We start from the raw sequence: 18,284 nt of genomic DNA, 5'->3' as shown, positions 1-18,284 counted from the left end.
CCAGTCTGGCTTGAAAAGCATGTGGTGGGCCTCCTCCAGCCTCGGGCATCCTGTCAGAATGAAATGTACAAAACGCCAAGGCTGCTAAGAGAGAATATAGTTCCTCAAAATAAGGTAGTGAAAGAACTTTTAAAAAAAAGGGTTATAGTTCTTTCACAGTCCCATCGTTTTAGAATTGATGCATTTTAAATATTATATTCAAGGAAGCCATTGTTTCTGCTTTTTTATTTTATAAAAACTAACAACATTTGACAAAGCCAGTAGTCCTGGCTTGTTGTAGGTGTGATTTATTATATATCTGGGTGCAATAACAGATGTAGCAGAAAACCAGTCAGGCGGCACACTGTGCTAAGCACAGATTTTTAGCTTAGGTGTTTTAAGCTACGCCCTTAATTACATCGAAAACCCCCTTTGGAGACACCCCACAGTTTTGTGATCCCACTTAAAGCCCTGGAAACAACTCCATGCCATAGTCACCTCACATCCTAGCACTGTGAATCACGCATGACTTCCAAGGTTTCAGATTGACTATGTGCAGAGGCATCTTGAACCCCTCCCTTTGTTTTAGGAACCACAGCAAGGGGTGAGTTCCTGATGGTCTCTTTTGTCTGCAACTCCTTAGCCGAAGGCTCAGCTCACAATTAATGTGAAAAGGTGGATGAGAGAGTAAGTGAAGGGATGGGTGGATGGCTGGATGGATTAGTGAAAGGGTGAATGGATGAATGAAATAGTGAATGGATGGATGATGAGAGAAAAAATGGGTGGATAGATGAGTGAAATGATGGATGGATGAATTGATAATTGAAAGGGTGAATGGATGGACAGATGTGTGAAAGGGTGGATGTAAGGATGGATGAGAGAGTGAAGGGGAGGGGAGGATGCATGGGCAAAAGATTGGACAAGGAAGAGTGGATGGATGAGTGTGCGAATAGATAGGGTGAAAGGGTGGATGGATGGATAATGGATGGATGAGTAAATGGGTGGCTGGAGGGATTAATGAGTGAAATGCTGGATGGAAGGATACATGATGGATAGGTTTGCAAATGGTTGAATATGTTTGGATCTGGATTAGCTGCATCTTATGCTTGCCACTTTACATTTCACCATGTCTATCCGAGCAGATCTTCCCAACCATTTCTCTCACCAAACATGCCTGCGCAGGACCATGAATTGAAAACAAAATATCAGACTGGACTACCCAGTGCTGTAACCATATATACAGATTATTATCATATGAAATACCACAAAAGACCTGCACAGTTGATCAAAGCTGCGTGCATACTGAAAAACCGTGAAGTACACGATTGTTTCAACTTAATATACACTTATTTTGACTAGTGCTTAAATGGTTGTCTATTTACTTACTTACATACTATTGCACAACCTCCTCTGATGTGTCTGTAAAACTTACTTTATGTCCAGAAGTTTTGTCCTGAATTTTTGTCCTGAATTTTGACCCTTTGTCCTGAATTTTTACACTCACCATCCTGAATTTGCACCCATGCCAGTTGGTCACCCTAGTTTAGCCCCCTCTTCTGACACCCCCATCGGGAGGACTGTAAGAACACTCTTGAACATCAACAAAATTAAACATTTCGGGTAACGGCTGCTGCACTTCTTGAGGGTGGGAAGAAGGCGGGTTCTGCCGCCGGAGCGCTCTGTTCTGTCTGGTTTAATCCGCGCGCGCACGGGGGACAAACAGTCCGCAGCGCGAGCGGCTGGGGGAGGCGGGCACAAGGGGGGGTAATTGGGCTGCTTCTCAGATGGTCTTCTAGCCTAATGAGGCCTCTCTAGCAGGAGAGCTCGTGGCTCAATTAGAGAGCCCTCGCCGATACGTAAAGAGAAGGCATAAACAGCGATCAGGGAGATAATTAGCTGTACAATGGAAACCGGAGGCCGCGGTTCAGAGTGTGGGTCACCGCGTGGCACCGTCCAGGCTGCACGCTGAGTGCTGGCGCGTTACGTGCTTGTTTTCGCCGATTTACGTCTGGCGAAGGGTCTCACACGTGTAAAGAGAGGGAGCAGAAGGCTTGGAAGAAATTGCTTGAGGGCATGGGCTTTGCCAGCTCAGGTTTGAAGCCCACTTTAGGGCCCACGTGCTGCACGACTCCAAAAAGAATGTTATGCACGCAGAAGTTTATAACAACAGGCAGATCAAGGAAGTTGACTCATCACATCGCCAGAGGCTCTGGAAGCGACATTCATCTGTTCTTGATCACATCACGGGGTTAACCCTTGCCGTAGCTATCACTCTACAAAGAAAAACCTATTACACTGCATATAAACCATGGACATAGTTGCCCAGTTTGTAAATTGCTTCTGTGTGACATTTCTATGGTTTAAGTTTGTATAGGAGTGACATTCTACTTCCAAATGTGTGACAACTTCAGTGGAGCTTTCTCGTAATTAAATTAAAGCAATGACCAGTATTTAGGTGTTTCTCTGTTAGTTTTCCCTCACTGTATCCAACAGACTACAACAAATACCATATTCCTAAAACAACATACCTACCAAGGTTTCAGATTCTAATGAGTGAGATTTTCATAATTTCAGTGTAATTATGAGTGACATTTCAATGCCAACGAGTGACAATTTCTGGCGAGCAAAATCAAGCAACAAAGCGAAGGGAAAGATAAATATCAGACATTGCACCCATTTGTGCAATAAGATTGTCTGAATCATACTGTGTGTGCTACCCAAGACCATTCATTAAAGGGGCATCCAGTGAATGAAATCACAATAGGTAAAGAAAGAGCATTCTGGAATGCTTATTGGTGGTGCCCATTAGTGGTGCAGGAGAGGCCTGTTGCTTTTTCTTCAGATGATGCCCCCTTGAGAGAGGGACCTCAGCCAGGCAGCAGCTCTACTAAAGCGATCTATGATATGATAAAATTAATAAAAGATAATTTCACTGACTGTGGGATGAAGGCTGTTCCATCCTCCGCTCATTTATCACTGGTAGTTGGGAAGGAGCTGGCTTCAAAGTTTGGAAACTAGAATGAAACACTGACTTCCATCAAGCCTCTCTCCTTTATCTCTCTCTTTTATCTTTTTCATCTTCTTCCCCTCTTCTCCCTAATCATTTTTATATCTGGTCTATTTAGTGTCACACGTCTGCTTTCTTTTTCTTGAGTTGCCTCAGCCTGTTTCCTTTCACCACTTCCTTCTCTTTCCTTTCTCCCTATTCTCTTCACCCTCCTTCCTCTTGCCTTCCTCTCCTCTTTCCATGCATTTCTCTCTGCCCATTCTCTTTACTATGCCAGTGTTCCCTTCCTCCATCTCTCTGCAACTTATTTACCAGGATTATGGGGCACATGCATCAATGGAAATTGCATTCGCAAATGGTGCGAATCGCAAAATTCGTCCGTTTGCAAATGCAATTCCAATTTTTGGGATGCATTATCATTTTTGTAATTTCGCAATTTAAGAAATCGCAAAATTGCGATTTCTTAAATTGCGATTGCATTTAAGGAATCTCAAATTGAGATTCTTTAAATGCAATGCATTAAACTTTAAAAATCTGCGGGGCGTGGCTTGGATGGCAAGGAGAATAGACGCCTAAGTCCAGACCCTCCGCCACCTCGAGGAAACGATCGGCGACTACAATGGCGAAAAAGCCCCAAACCGGCAGCCAGACAGAAGGGAAGGTGTCTAAAACATCAGGGCACAAACAGGAGGAAGAAGTTTGCAGGGAGAAAAAGAAGCAAACAAGATACGACCGGCGAGGTTGAGGTAAGAGCCGCAAAAAGAGGAAGAACTGAGAGCTACCGGAGACAACCGATAAGTCAGTGCGGTGGATAAACAAGCCGAAACCGGTCTGTCAAAGTGGACGACGACCTGCCCACCGCGATACCAGAAGGTGCCATAACACCGCAAATACCGCAATCTGAAAGGGAACGACAGTAAAGACACGAAATAACAAGAAAGAAGCAGAAAGGCAAGTAGAGCCATAGCGCAACAAACACCAGATGAAATCGAAACCGGAACTCTAAACCGGTGCCGGCCATCTTGCAGGGGGCAAAAGACACTAAGGTGCTCACAGGGGGACCAAAGGTGGGGTAGCACCCTGGAGAGGCAGCACGCACTAGCGGACAAATGACTGAAGGCTAGGGCACATACCAAGCCGCACTTGGTCCAGAACAGCACAGCGATACTGGAGCAAAACCGGAATCGAACTGTAACAGGTGCGGCCATTTTGTAGGGGGCATAAGGAAGCTACTGAGCAAGCAGGGGGGAAAAGAGGCAGCACGCACAAGCGAGCAACGCTGGAGAGACAGGGCACACACCAAGCCCAGAACAGGCACAAAGCCGTACGGGAGACCTACGGGCCGAAGGCTGAGCACGCACAATCGGATGTAGGTGCAATACACGCACCTAGCCCAGAGTCAACGCGTAACCTCAACAAAACAACCTCAACAAACAACAGAAGCTCAGTCAGCTCAACCCCCCAGCCAATGAACACTAAGCACGCCGGCTCCCCAAGACACCAAGAAGACCATACCCACCAAGCCAAGAGAGCTGGGCCAGTGAAAGAGGCCAGAGGCCATAAATCAGGTTTCCCTTAAGAATAGAGCGTCCTTAGCCAACAAGGCAAAGGATTGCCATAAGACGGGCTGTGCTGGCGGGTGCCAAAACAAGGGCAAGGACAGTCCGGTGGCCAACCAGATTCTGTTCGGACACTGCACCTACACACAGAGAAGCGAAAGGCACAAAAGCCAACCCGGCAAAGCAACAGAGGGACGACAGGCTGTGCACATACCTGGCCAGAAGAGGCTTCGAAACCATGGCGGGACACGACGACAAAAACTCCAACGACCCCAAAAAGGTCAGGAAAGACCCTTTAGAATCGCCATCAAAGCTAAAAAACGACCACAAAAATGAAACGACACTTGACACACTACTAAAGAAGATAAACGAAGGGAAAAAACTTGCTAAAGCTACGAAAAAGATAATTGACAACATGCAGCTAGAACTGGCCGCCATCAGAGCGGACCAGAGCAAGACAAACTGCAGAATGGACACAGCTGACAAGAGAATAAGCGACTCAGAGGACATTACAACTACGAGCGCACAAAGACATGGGATACGTGGCCAGGACAACCAACAATCTGCAGAGGCTGCTGGCGGAACAGGACGACCACAGTAGAAAGGCGAACATAAGGCTCCTGCGAGTGCCTGAAGGGGAAGAGGATGCCCCAGGTTCATGTGCAGCCTTCCTGGAGGACCTCCTACCAAAACTGACAGGTCTGAAGTTCGACAGGTCTTTCGAGGTGGACAAAGCCTACAGAGTGCCAGCAACCAAACCACAACAAGGCAGAGGTCCAAGACCAATTATATGTAAGCCACTCCGCGCCAACCACACTGAAGCGATCTTCTCCTTCGCCAGAAAGGGGCAAAAACTGAGATGGAGTGGACAGAAGAACTTCATCACACAGGACTTCTCAAGGCATACGGTGGAGACTAGGAAAGGCTTCCTGGCCCTGAGAGACAAACTCAGGAAGGAAAATATCACTTTCAGTTTCACGGGTCCGGCAAGAATGAAGATAACAGACAGGCGTGGCACAATGGTTTTCGAAGAGCCTAACGAGCTAAGGAAGTACCTACATAGGCCTGACCCAGAGGAAATGGATATTTACAACAAGGGGTGGTGAGGGACAGAGTCTCTGAATTAAGCAGAAAACTCTCACCCAGTCAAGAGATCAGGGCTAGATCCAACACCGTTTTTTAGCTCACTGCACCATCCCAGTTTCAGAACCTGGCTGTATGCAAATTAGTCTGTTCCTGTCCCAGTGCATGATGGGAACAGGGCAAACCAAACTACACAAGCCAATTCTTACACTGGGAAGGAAACAAGCTCCCGGGGACCGGTTTCTGGCATTACAGCCGTCTTCGGCCCGGTTTGCTTGAATCCTGATGGTGCAATGAGCAAGGGACTCACATCTGAGTATACCCTTCCACGCTTAGGGTGGACAAAAATATTTACAACAAGGGGTGGTGAGAACCAGAGTCTCTGAATTAAGCAGAAAACTCTCACCCAGTCAAGAGATCAGGGCTAGATCCAACACCGTTTTCTAGCTCACTGCACCATCCCAGTTTCAGAACCTGGCTGTATGCAAATTAGTCTGTTCCTGTCCCAGTGCATGATGGGAACAGGGCAAACCAAACTACACAAGCCAATTCTTACACTGGGAAGGAAACAAGCTCCCGGGGACCGGTTTCTGGCATTACAGCCGTCTTCGGCCCGGTTTGCTTGAATCCTGATGGTGCAATGCGCAAGGGACTCACATCTGAGTATACCCTTCCACGCTTAGGGTGGACAAAAATATTTACAACAAGGGGTGGTGAGGGACAGAGTCTCTGAATTAAGCAGAAAACTCTCACCCAGTCAAGAGATCAGGGCTAGATCCAACACCGTTTTTTAGCTCACTGCACCATCCCAGTTTCAGAACCTGGCTGTATGCAAATTAGTCTGTTCCTGTCCCAGTGCATGATGGGAACAGGGCAAACCAAACTACACAAGCCAATTCTTACACTGGGAAGGAAACAAGCTCCCGGGGACCGGTTTCTGGCATTACAGCCATCTTCGGCCCGGTTTGCTTGCATCTTGATGGTGCAATGAGCAAGGGACTCACATCTGAGTATACCCTTCCACGCTTAGGGTGGACAGAAATATTTACAACAAGGGGTGGTGAGGGACAGAGTCTCTGAATTAAGCAGAAAACTCTCACCCAGTCAAGAGATCAGGGCTAGATCCAACACCGTTTTTTAGCTCACTGCACCATCCCAGTTTCAGAACCTGGCTGTATGCAAATTAGTCTGTTCCTGTCCCAGTGCATGATGGGAACAGGGCAAACCAAACTACACAAGCCAATTCTTACACTGGGAAGGAAACAAGCTCCCGGGGACCGGTTTCTGGCATTATAGCCGTCTTCGGCCCGGTTTGCTTGAATCCTGATGGTGCAATGAGCAAGGGACTCACATCTGAGTATACCCTTCCACGCTTAGGGTGGACAAAAATATTTACAACAAGGGGTGGTGAGGGACAGAGTCTCTGAATTAAGCAGAAAACTCTCACCCAGTCAAGAGATCAGGGCTAGATCCAACACCGTTTTTTAGCTCACTGCACCATCCCAGTTTCAGAACCTGGCTGTATGCAAATTAGTCTGTTCCTGTCCCAGTGCATGATGGGAACAGGGCAAACCAAACTACACAAGCCAATTCTTACACTGGGAAGGAAACAAGCTCCCGGGGACCGGTTTCTGGCATTACAGCCGTCTTCGGCCCGGTTTGCTTGAATCCTGATGGTGCAATGAGCAAGGGACTCACATCTGAGTATACCCTTCCACGCTTAGGGTGGACAAAAATATTTACAACAAGGGGTGGTGAGGGACAGAGTCTCTGAATTAAGCAGAAAACTCTCACCCAGTCAAGAGATCAGGGCTAGATCCAACACCGTTTTTTAGCTCACTGCACCATCCCAGTTTCAGAACCTGGCTGTATGCAAATTAGTCTGTTCCTGTCCCAGTGCATGATGGGAACAGGGCAAACCAAACTACACAAGCCAATTCTTACACTGGGAAGGAAACAAGCTCCCGGGGACCGGTTTCTGGCATTACAGCCGTCTTCGGCCCGGTTTGCTTGAAACCTGATGGTGCAATGAGCAAGGGACTCACATCTGAGTATACCCTTCCACGCTTAGGGTGGACAAAAATATTTACAACAAGGGGTGGTGAGGGACAGAGTCTCTGAATTAAGCAGAAAACTCTCACCCAGTCAAGAGATCAGGGCTAGATCCAACACCGTTTTTTAGCTCACTGCACCATCCCAGTTTCAGAACCTGGCTGTATGCAAATTAGTCTGTTCCTGTCCCAGTGCATGATGGGAACAGGGCAAACCAAACTACACAAGCCAATTCTTACACTGGGAAGGAAACAAGCTCCCGGGGACCGGTTTCTGGCATTACAGCCGTCTTCGGCCCGGTTTGCTTGAATCCTGATGGTGCAATGAGCAAGGGACTCACATCTGAGTATACCCTTCCACGCTTAGGGTGGACAAAAATATTTACAACAGGGGGTGGTGAGGGACAGAGTCTCTGAATTAAGCAGAAAACTCTCACCCAGTCAAGAGATCAGGGCTAGATCCAACACCGTTTTTTAGCTCACTGCACCATCCCAGTTTCAGAACCTGGCTGTATGCAAATTAGTCTGTTCCTGTCCCAGTGCATGATGGGAACAGGGCAAACCAAACTACACAAGCCAATTCTTACACTGGGAAGGAAACAAGCTCCCGGGGACCGGTTTCTGGCATTACAGCCGTCTTCGGCCCGGTTTGCTTGAATCCTGATGGTGCAATGAGCAAGGGACTCACATCTGAGTATACCCTTCCACGCTTAGGGTGGACAAAAATATTTACAACAAGGGGTGGTGAGGGACAGAGTCTCTGAATTAAGCAGAAAACTCTCACCCAGTCAAGAGATCAGGGCTAGATCCAACACCGTTTTTTAGCTCACTGCACCATCCCAGTTTCAGAACCTGGCTGTATGCAAATTAGTCTGTTCCTGTCCCAGTGCATGATGGGAACAGGGCAAACCAAACTACACAAGCCAATTCTTACACTGGGAACGAAACAAGCTCCCGGGGACCGGTTTCTGGCATTACAGCCATCTTCGGCCCGGTTTGCTTGCATCTTGATGGTGCAATGAGCAAGGGACTCACATCTGAGTATACCCTTTGTGAGAAGTTGGCCCGATATGCAACGTTCGCTATTCTAGCGACCGCTATGTATCGTTCCAACGTCCCTTATGGTGTTTGGTTGTAAGTCAACCTATAGACCAACTATCCTAGTAGCGTGGATACGAGCAGTCTAAGGCTAAAGACTCGAGAGGGCGCGTTAAGCCAGCTGTTTACCACACATGTACCCCTTGAACACCCAGTGAAAGGACACCACACAAGTGTTATGAAAATAAACAGTATTTATTAAGAATCACAACAGCCCTGTACTCTTTATGAGGACAGGGTACTAAGCACAAACCAAATCTCTTTAGCAAATACTTCAAGTGCACAATAAAAACAAGTGTCCGAGGACACGGAAAGGTTAAGGTCTCGGGCGGACCCGATAAGGCAAGTCGGAAGCGAGGGACTCGGGACCCTAGAGTAAGGAGGCTATGCAGGCACCGAAATGCCGAGTTACCTAGCCACGAGGGCTGCGGCTGCACAAGTCTTAAAGGCGTCGGGGTCTTCGCTGACGAGCCAGGAGCCGGAAGAAAGGAGTTGCTGGCCGGCGACCAGTGCTGAATAGTTCGTAGAGATCCAAGCCTGGATCGGAGATTGATGAAACCTGAAAGCAGAGGGGACCAAGTTCGTACTACTAGCCAGTAGTCAGAGGGTACCAGGAAGGCACCGGTTGGCCGTCACCTCGACCAGGTGAGTGGGCGACGCTAGGCTCTGCAGTCTCACGGACCAGGAGGCGTTGTCGGCGACCACGGTGGAGGTGCGAGCTGTCCCACGAAGGATGATGCTGTCGGCGTCGCTGGGCCCAGGATGGGGCAACAAGCCTTGGCAGATCTCAGGGCCACGTGGTGGGCCTAAGATGGCGTCTTGAGTGGACCAGGAGGGTCCGGGGTGCTTCTCGCAAAGATGGAAGCAAGGGCCAGTCTGGAGCAACCAGACCAGCAGTGATGATTCTCGGATGTCGTCACAGAAGGGCACAAGCCAGCGGCTAGTGACCAGACAACCGGCTGAGCAGCGAGCAGAAGGGCCCCACGCAGATCGTGGAGATGCTGGGAGACTGCACTTCGGTGCTGGAGCGGCTCAGGGTCGGGGCTTCTCGGACCCAGAGCACTCACCAGAGAGTTACCTCGATGGTCGTGCTGGTTTTTAAGAGCGTGCAGGTTCTGATGATGGCCGGTCCCTCGAGGTCTCGTCGCACCCACCGATCACAGCTGAGCTGATGACGTGGATAGAGGTCAGAGGTGCCAGGGAAGCCGGTTCTCGTCGAGCTGGGCCGTCGGATTCCTTGAGGAAGGACTTACAGCAAACCGCAGAGTTCTTAGTTGGTGCCCGCTGATGCAGGGTGACTACTCCTTAGTCACAAGGGAGAAATCTTGAGAAGAGTCTTGAATGTCCTTTCGTAGAAAGTAGTTCTTGAATCAAAGATGATCTAATTTGGAGGGGTCCCCGCTCCGGTCTTTATTCTAAAGAAAGGGGTGGGTACATGACTAGGTCCTGCCCTAAGGGTGGGACCAGGAAGGGGGGTAGTTACACCCCTCTCCCCTGCCGGGCTTTCCCCAGGCCAGGGCTGTCGCCCCTGGAACTGGTTCTAACCGGCAGATGCGCAGTGAGCACCGGGGTGCCACTCCGCAGTCACCTTCTCGCCAAAGCCCTACCTACCCAGAATACACAAACCCTGTCTGGGACGGTGCGAACACCGCCCTCGACAGGAAACCCTTTGTCCAAGTGCTCCTCGCTGGAAGGACTCCCAGCAGCAGGAGGTCAGACTCGTGTCTGTGGTGGCAGCATCCATTTTGTGGAGCTGAGGCTTCAGTTAACTTTAACCGGGGTTCACAGTTACGTACATGTCGTGTCCCTCTAGAAGGGTGGGATGCTAACCTCATCGCCAGAATTGGTGAGAGGGGAGCACCCCGATTCGTATGACACCTTACTCGACATGCCTTGATAGCGCGACACCGGAGTTACCGATATGGTACGCGTTATCATGGAACAGCTATTGGGTCTTGATTCCGCAAGCTGCAACCGGGCTCGGCTCGGGCCTGAACCTAGCTCACACGAGCCCACGCACTCTGCCTTCAGGATTGTTAAGGCCTGCCATAGGAGTGACTGATAGGAACTCGGGTGTCCATTGTATGGTTAGATATAGAGCTACTATACCTAAAGCAAAGTGTGATTACACGACTTCGCCCCAGCTGTCATGCAGCCAGTTGTGTCAAATTTAGGAGGCCAGCCAGGGGTGGCATAATACATGCTGCAGCCCCTGGCGGCCCTGGGTACACCTATGCCCTGCGTTACGGGGTCTGATAAGGTGGCCCAGTACCAATTGGTAAATGCACCTAGGGTACATATCGTAATTTAGAAAGAGAACAGCCAGGCTGTGGGTCTGATTAGCAGGCCCACAGCTAGAGAAAGTCGTAAACCAGTGAAACAAAAGCAAAAAATCTGGGTGATCATAGGATTGCAGACCCTACTCTCCTACACCCTTCCACGCTTAGGGTGGACAGAAATATTTACAACAAGGGGTGGTGAGGGACAGAGTCTCTGAATTAAGCAGAAAACTCTCACCCAGTCAAGAATCAGGGCTAGATCCAACACAGTTTTTTAGCTCACTGCACCATCCCAGTTTCAGAACCTGGCTGTATGCAAATTAGTCTGTTCCTGTCCCAGTGCATGATGGGAACAGGGCAACCAAACTACACAAGCCAATTCTTACACTGGGAAGGAAACAAGCTCCCGGGGACCGGTTTCTGGCATTAGGCATAGGTTCTGAGCTGGGATGGGGCAGTGAGATAAATAACGGTGATGGATCAAGCCCTGATCTTTGGACTGGGTAAGAGTGGTCTGCTTCATTCAGACACTCTGTTCATCACCACCCCCTTTTTTGAATCGTTTTTGGCCACTACAGGTGTGGCAGGGTATACTCAGACATGAGTCCCTTTCTCACTGCTCCATCAGGATTCAAGCAAGCCGGGCCGAAGACGGCTGAAATGCCAGAAACCGGTCCCCGGTAGCTTGTCTCCTTTCTGGTGAAGAATTGGCTTGGTAGTTTAGTCTGCCCTGTTCCCATGATGCACTGGGCCAGGGACAGACTGATTTGCATATAGCCAGGTTCTGAGCTGGGATGGGGCAGTGAGATAAATAACGGTGATGGATCAAGCCCTGATCTTTGGACTGGGTAAGAGTGGTCTGCTTCATTCAGACACTCTGTTCATCACCACCCCCTTTTTTGAATCGTTTTTGGCCACTATAGGTGTGGCAGGGTATACTCAGACATGAGTCCCTTTCTCACTGCTCCATCAGGATTCAAGCAAGCCGGGCCGAAGACGGCTGAAATGCCAGAAACCGGTCCCCGGTAGCTTGTCTCCTTTCTGGTGAAGAATTGGCTTGGTAGTTTAGTCTGCCCCGTTCCCATGATGCACTGGGCCAGGGACAGACTGATTTGCATATAGCCAGGTTCTGAGCTGGGATGGGGCAGTGAGATAAATAACGGTGATGGATCAAGCCCTGATCTTTGGACTGGGTAAGAGTGGTCTGCTTCATTCAGACACTCTGTTCATCACCACCCCCTTTTTTGAATCGTTTTTGGCCACTATAGGTGTGGCAGGGTATACTCAGACATGAGTCCCTTTCTCACTGCTCCATCAGGATTCAAGCAAGCCGGGCTGAAGACGGCTGAAATGCCAGAAACCGGGCCCCGGTAGCTTGTCTCCTTTCTGGTGAAGAATTGGCTTGGTAGTTTAGTCTGCCCTGTTCCCATGATGCACTGGGCCAGGGACAGACTGATTTGCATATAGCCAGGTTCTGAGCTGGGATGGGGCAGTGAGATAAATAACGGTGATGGATCAAGCCCTGATCTTTGGACTGGGTAAGAGTGGTCTGCTTCATTCAGACACTCTGTTCATCACCACCCCCTTTTTTGAACCAGAGGAAATGGAAGCACAAAGCCCGGGGGCGCCCAAAAGAAGAGCCATAGAGGGACCTGAAGAATGCTAAGACCCAGCAGGCGAGCAAGTAACAGACAACAACAACCTCAAGCAACTGACTACCTCAAGCCCGAACTCTAGAGGCCCTACCGCACTCCAAATAGAAGCATGGTAATACTACCTCGCCCAAGCGGCCACACTAGAAGCTGTAGAAACTGCCCTAATGCAGGAGGAGTGGTCCTCACCTACTCCAATACCATTCATCATAGCCTGCGCGAGCATTGCCCTAACAGAAAACTTTTTTCAATACGGATCACAGATGTACCATCAAATCAGGGGTACTTCAAGGGGTTCACCCTTTGCTCCCAGCATTGCCTGTATCTACATGGCAGCTTTTGAGAACCAGTTCATCTACCCAGAATCCAACCCCTTTAGACAACATCTGACATTATGGCGTCGCTACATAGACGACATTCTGATACTATGGAAAGGTGACCGCGATAGCTGCACTCAAATTTGCACATGGATCAACCAACAGAACCCATACCTTAAATTTACAGGCTCCATGTCTGAGACATCCCTCCCTTTTCTTGACCTCATGATACGGCTGGGCCCAGCCGGTCTGAGCACTACCCTCTTCCGCAAGGGCACGGACAGAAACAGTCTTCTCCTGTTCAACAGCCATCACCCCAGAGCACTACGCGAGAATTTACCCTTCGGCCAATTCCTGAGGTACGTAGAAACTGGACAGTAGGCGTCAGTCCGGGAAAGACTAAAGACTAAAGAAGAAGCACCCATATCCTTTATTCACTGTCTGTGGGGACTGCGAGCTCACTCGTGCTTTAAGAGCACTACAAGAGAGAGGTTCCCCCAGGATTGTCATATAAGGGGCCAAGATCAGAATTTTCACTCGGAGGCGGCGGGAAGGGGGGGGCCCTTGCTGTCGCACGTCCATAGTACCAGTGATGAGGGGAGGGGGGAGGGTTGGGAGGGGGAAGGGAAGGGGAGGGAGATGCCTTCAGCACAGTCATATGCGCTTCTATATCTCTAATTCTTTTCTTTCTCTATTCTCTTATCCACACCCACTATCCACAAGGGGGACACAGCCATCACCACAGCACCAATGTCTGTCTCGGACCGCATGTGTTAGGGCAGTTATTGAATATCAAAATAGGCAAGAAGACCTTAAAGTACAGGGTTATTCGTGGATTTAATAAAGGTCTCCATATGTGGTGCTCGCTATTAAAACGTTTATCCTGAAACCGTACACAGGGGTCTGAATGTGAATAGGGTGCGACAAACTTTCAACAATTTGTTGGGATAATGATATTTTTTAAAACGTGCCTCATATGGATTGTTCCTATCGCAAGTGTGTCATTTTTGGAGGCTTAAGACTATATATTCGCGATATCTAAAGGGTAGTATGTTGTTACTTTACGCATTGGCTGCTGTTCGTAAGAAACACCATGGCGGCGGACTGGCTGAGCGATTGGTGCAGCGAGGGGTATGTAGCATTAGTAGAGACTCTGCTGTCACTTTTTATGTCTATGCTGGGATGGTAATCTATTTTTGCCTGTGGCTAAAAACAAGGTCTCCTATCCGAGAGGTAGAACATTTTGAAATACATAATGGACGTGCGGGGGAGCATGTCTTACCCGAGTCTAAGGCTTCCATTAACATCTGTAACCGTCCGGGACAACTCTGCCAGGGGCAGTGTAGATACAGCAGGCATTTTATATAGGCAAATATCGCGAGAGTTTAAAGGATATAACTGCAAAAGTTTGTCAAACATGACCAGAGTAATTTGTTTGTGGGCGCCATCATAAACAAGCATTTACAATGCAATGGTTTTGCCTTTGTTAAAGTTAGAGCTATTGGCATTGCTCTTGACATTATTTTTATTTATGTTTTTTTAACATAAATAAATGGCATTGTCATTTACAATGCCACTACCTTTATCTATCGCAAATGACACACACAAACACACACAGAGCCGCCCCACACACACCCCCACACAGAGCCCCGCACACACAGCCCCCCACACACACAGCCACACAGAGCCCCCCACACACACAGCCACACAGAGCCCTCCACACACACAGCCACACAAAGCTTCCTACACACACAGCCACACAGAGCCCTCCACACACACCAACACAGCACAAGCAGGCAACAGGGGCAGACGGAGGCACAAGCAGGCAACAGGGGCAGACGGAGGCACAAGCAGGCAACAGGGGCACACAGAGGCACAAGCAGGCAACAGGGGCCCACAGAGGCACAAGCAGGCAACAGGGGCCCACAGAGGCACAAGCAGGCAACAGGGGCACACAGAGGCACAAGCAGACAACAGGGGCACACAGAGGCACAAGCGGGCAACAGGGGCACAAGGAGGCACAAGCGGGCAACAGGGGCACAAGCAGGCAACAGGGGCACGAAAACGGAGGCACAAGCAGGCAACAGGGGCAGGTGGAGAAAACACAATTTTCAACAGCCCACTTGGCTCTGCAACAGTTGCCTTTGAAAAGCAATACGGCGTAATGGGCATGATCAAATCCCGTCCCCTGCATAAAAAAAAACAACAGCCTGAGGCGACTGCTAACACAGATGTAGTACAAGGCATTACACAGCAAGGGTGCTGCTGCCGGCAATTATCCTGGTATTTAAACAAATCTCTCTCTCTCACACACAGAGCGGCCCCACACACACCCCCACACAGAGCCCCGCACACACAGCCACACAGAGCCCCCCACACACACAGCCACACAGAGCCCTCCACACTCACAGCCACACAAAGCTTCCTACACACACAGCCACACAGAGCCCTCCACACACACCAACACAGCACAAGCAGGCAACAGGGGCAGACGGAGGCACAAGCAGGCAACAGGGGCAGACGGAGGCACAAGCAGGCAACAGGGGCACACAGAGGCACAAGCAGGCAACAGGGGCACACAGAGGCACAAGCAGGCAACAGGGGCACACAGAGGCACAAGCAGGCAACAGGGCCACACAGAGGCACAAGCAGGCAACAGGGGCACACAGAGGCACAAGCAGGCAACAGGGGCACACAGAGGCACAAGCAGAGCACAAGCAGGCAATGTCTACACGAGGCTGGAAAAAATAATTACAAATAATTTACATACAGGCAAATTTAAAATAAAGACATTTTTGATGGGAAGTTGCTGCCTTCGTGAATAACTGCGATTCCTGCTTTCAAGTGCATGAAACACTTATACTTCCAAAATGGCTTTCTCGTCTGGGTAGGTGCAGAATAATGTGCGCCTATGCATGCCTTTATCGTCCCTTTTCTATATCTATGCTTACTGTACTGAACTGTACAGTACAGCTGCAGCTCCATCCGGGTAAGTTTCTTCCCCTGGGCAGCAAACGAAACGGCGGCAGCAGAGGCTACATCCGGGTACTCGCTGGCTACAGGTTAGTGCACCGAGTGGGTCCATGCTGGTGCTTCAGCCCGCGAGACGCTCTTCCGTAGTCACTACCAGAGCTAAATACATATAAGGTCCCAAATGCGAGACCAATTGCATTGCAATACATGCCCAGCAAATAAAGAAGTTACCCTTGGGGTCACCTCTAGAGATCACAGAAAACTAAGAATGAAGTACACCAGAACGCCACCTTGTTACAGTAGCAGTCATAATTTCCAGAACTCAGAAGGGAAGTGCAGAGGAGGAATCCGAGATCAGGCACTGTTCAAAGAGGAAGTGAAAAAGTTGTACAAGAGCAGAAGTTCCAGCCAGGACCAGACATCCAAACTATTGGCCACATCCACGGGGTTCAGCGTGTAACACCACAAGAGATATCTGAAAGGAAAACGACATCCAGGCAGGCTATATAATGTCAAGCACTATGCCAGTCACATCACGTGAAAAACTGATAGCACAACCAAGAACGACCCCTAACACCGCCTACACCAGAATACAGTATCTGCCGCTGCGGCAGGCCAGGGCACCCTAAAAGAACAACTAAAGTCACGTCACCACTCAAGGACTCCTTCACCTACTCCGTACAACTTTCGGTGTATGACATGTAGGCCCTTACACCAGTTGTGCACGTTCACTACCATCCACTCCAGAATCGTCATCCTTTTGACACTGCCCCCGCTTTAGGTAGACAGCAAAAACACTTGCCACACCTTTAAACTTTGCCCCTGCAATTATAACCCAGTGACCCGCTGTCTTCCATTCAAGGGCATATTCTGCCCTGGGCCCTTTTCACACGTTGTGCCAATAAAACAGCACAACCCCTCCCTTTCTGAAGACATGCACCCATGCAACAGTGAGAATCCCCCCACCCCCACATGGAAGCAGTATAATCACTCTGGGGCATAGACTGTGGCTTGTGTGGGTGCAAATGGGCGTCACACCTGTGCACCACACATCACTGTATACGCAGCTGTCATTTGTTGGTGCACACCACTTCAAAGACCATCGTGCCACAACCCCCCTTTACTTGAATGTATCAAAACTTTGCAACATTCCCGCGGGTAAAGCTCACAGAAGCGCCGGGCTGTCGCCCACCACGCTTGCACCCCTAATTCCCACAAGACACCCCAAAATAAATACCCTCCCCACATCTTCAATCACGCCCCTACGACCGGGGGTTCTTACCGGCAGCCTCCCCAGGGAGGCGGGTCTCAGCGGCTTCAGCTCGGGCCCGTTGGGGGTGGTGTAAAGGCAGCCCCCCAAAGTCGTCCCCGCGGGTGGCTGTGGGTAGATCTGGGTGAAGTAGGTGCCGGGCCTCAGCTGCGGGCTGGAGAGATCTGGGCCCACGAAGGACAGTACCTTCTGCGGCTGGGCGGAGACAAGCACCCGTCCCGGAGCGGGGGTCACCCCCCGGGGTACCTTCAACATGGCGGGGAGGGGGTACGCGATTAGAAAGATACCCCCCGGGACCGCACCCCTGCAACTAAGTAGCACCCTCCCTACGCAGTCACCCCTACTAAGCCGCGCCCTGCTCCCAGACGTGGCACACTGACATTAAATCAGACACCTACTAGCCTATCCAGCTGATACCCTACAGCAGCGCCCCCAAAGTAAACACCAGCACCCCTAGCAATCAGCAACTAGTTCTAACTTCTGCACAGGAGGAGCAGTATGCACGCAATCTTAGCAGGCAGCGGCTCAAACGCACACAAGCAGCACCCCAACATACAGCAGCCCCCTCACTCCAACGCTAGGTTTACCTACTCTTGCAGGACCCCTCGACCCCCACGGACGACACTGAGACTAGGCTCTGAAGCACTGTGCCACGATCCCTACTCCCCCGGCCGGGACCCCCCCTAGCACTGCCCTGGCCGCCCCCCTGATTTTCGCCGCTGGGTCAGACGGGTATTTCCGGAGCTGGGGGGGTCCCGTCGGGGCGGAGGAACACGTAGGTGGCGGTAGAAGGCTCCTACGTGGACAGCCTACTTCCGTCACTCGTGCACACTAAGCATGACACCCCGTGCCACACAAAAGGCAGACCCGAGAAATACCGCCTCGTCCCGCAGCCAGAAGCATCCCGAAAACTCAACGCGAAATTACATAGTTAAATAAATAACGTAGCCGTCAATTACGTTCCCGTCAACCTTGTAATATATGCTTCGTAAAGAACGCGACCCGCGACGAGCTAC

The sequence above is a fragment of the Lissotriton vulgaris genome, chromosome 7 (assembly GCF_964263255.1).
Source record: "Lissotriton vulgaris chromosome 7, aLisVul1.2, whole genome shotgun sequence".
Classification (NCBI taxonomy): Eukaryota; Metazoa; Chordata; class Amphibia; order Caudata; family Salamandridae; genus Lissotriton; species Lissotriton vulgaris.
Note: the sequence above shows the minus strand (reverse complement) of the source record.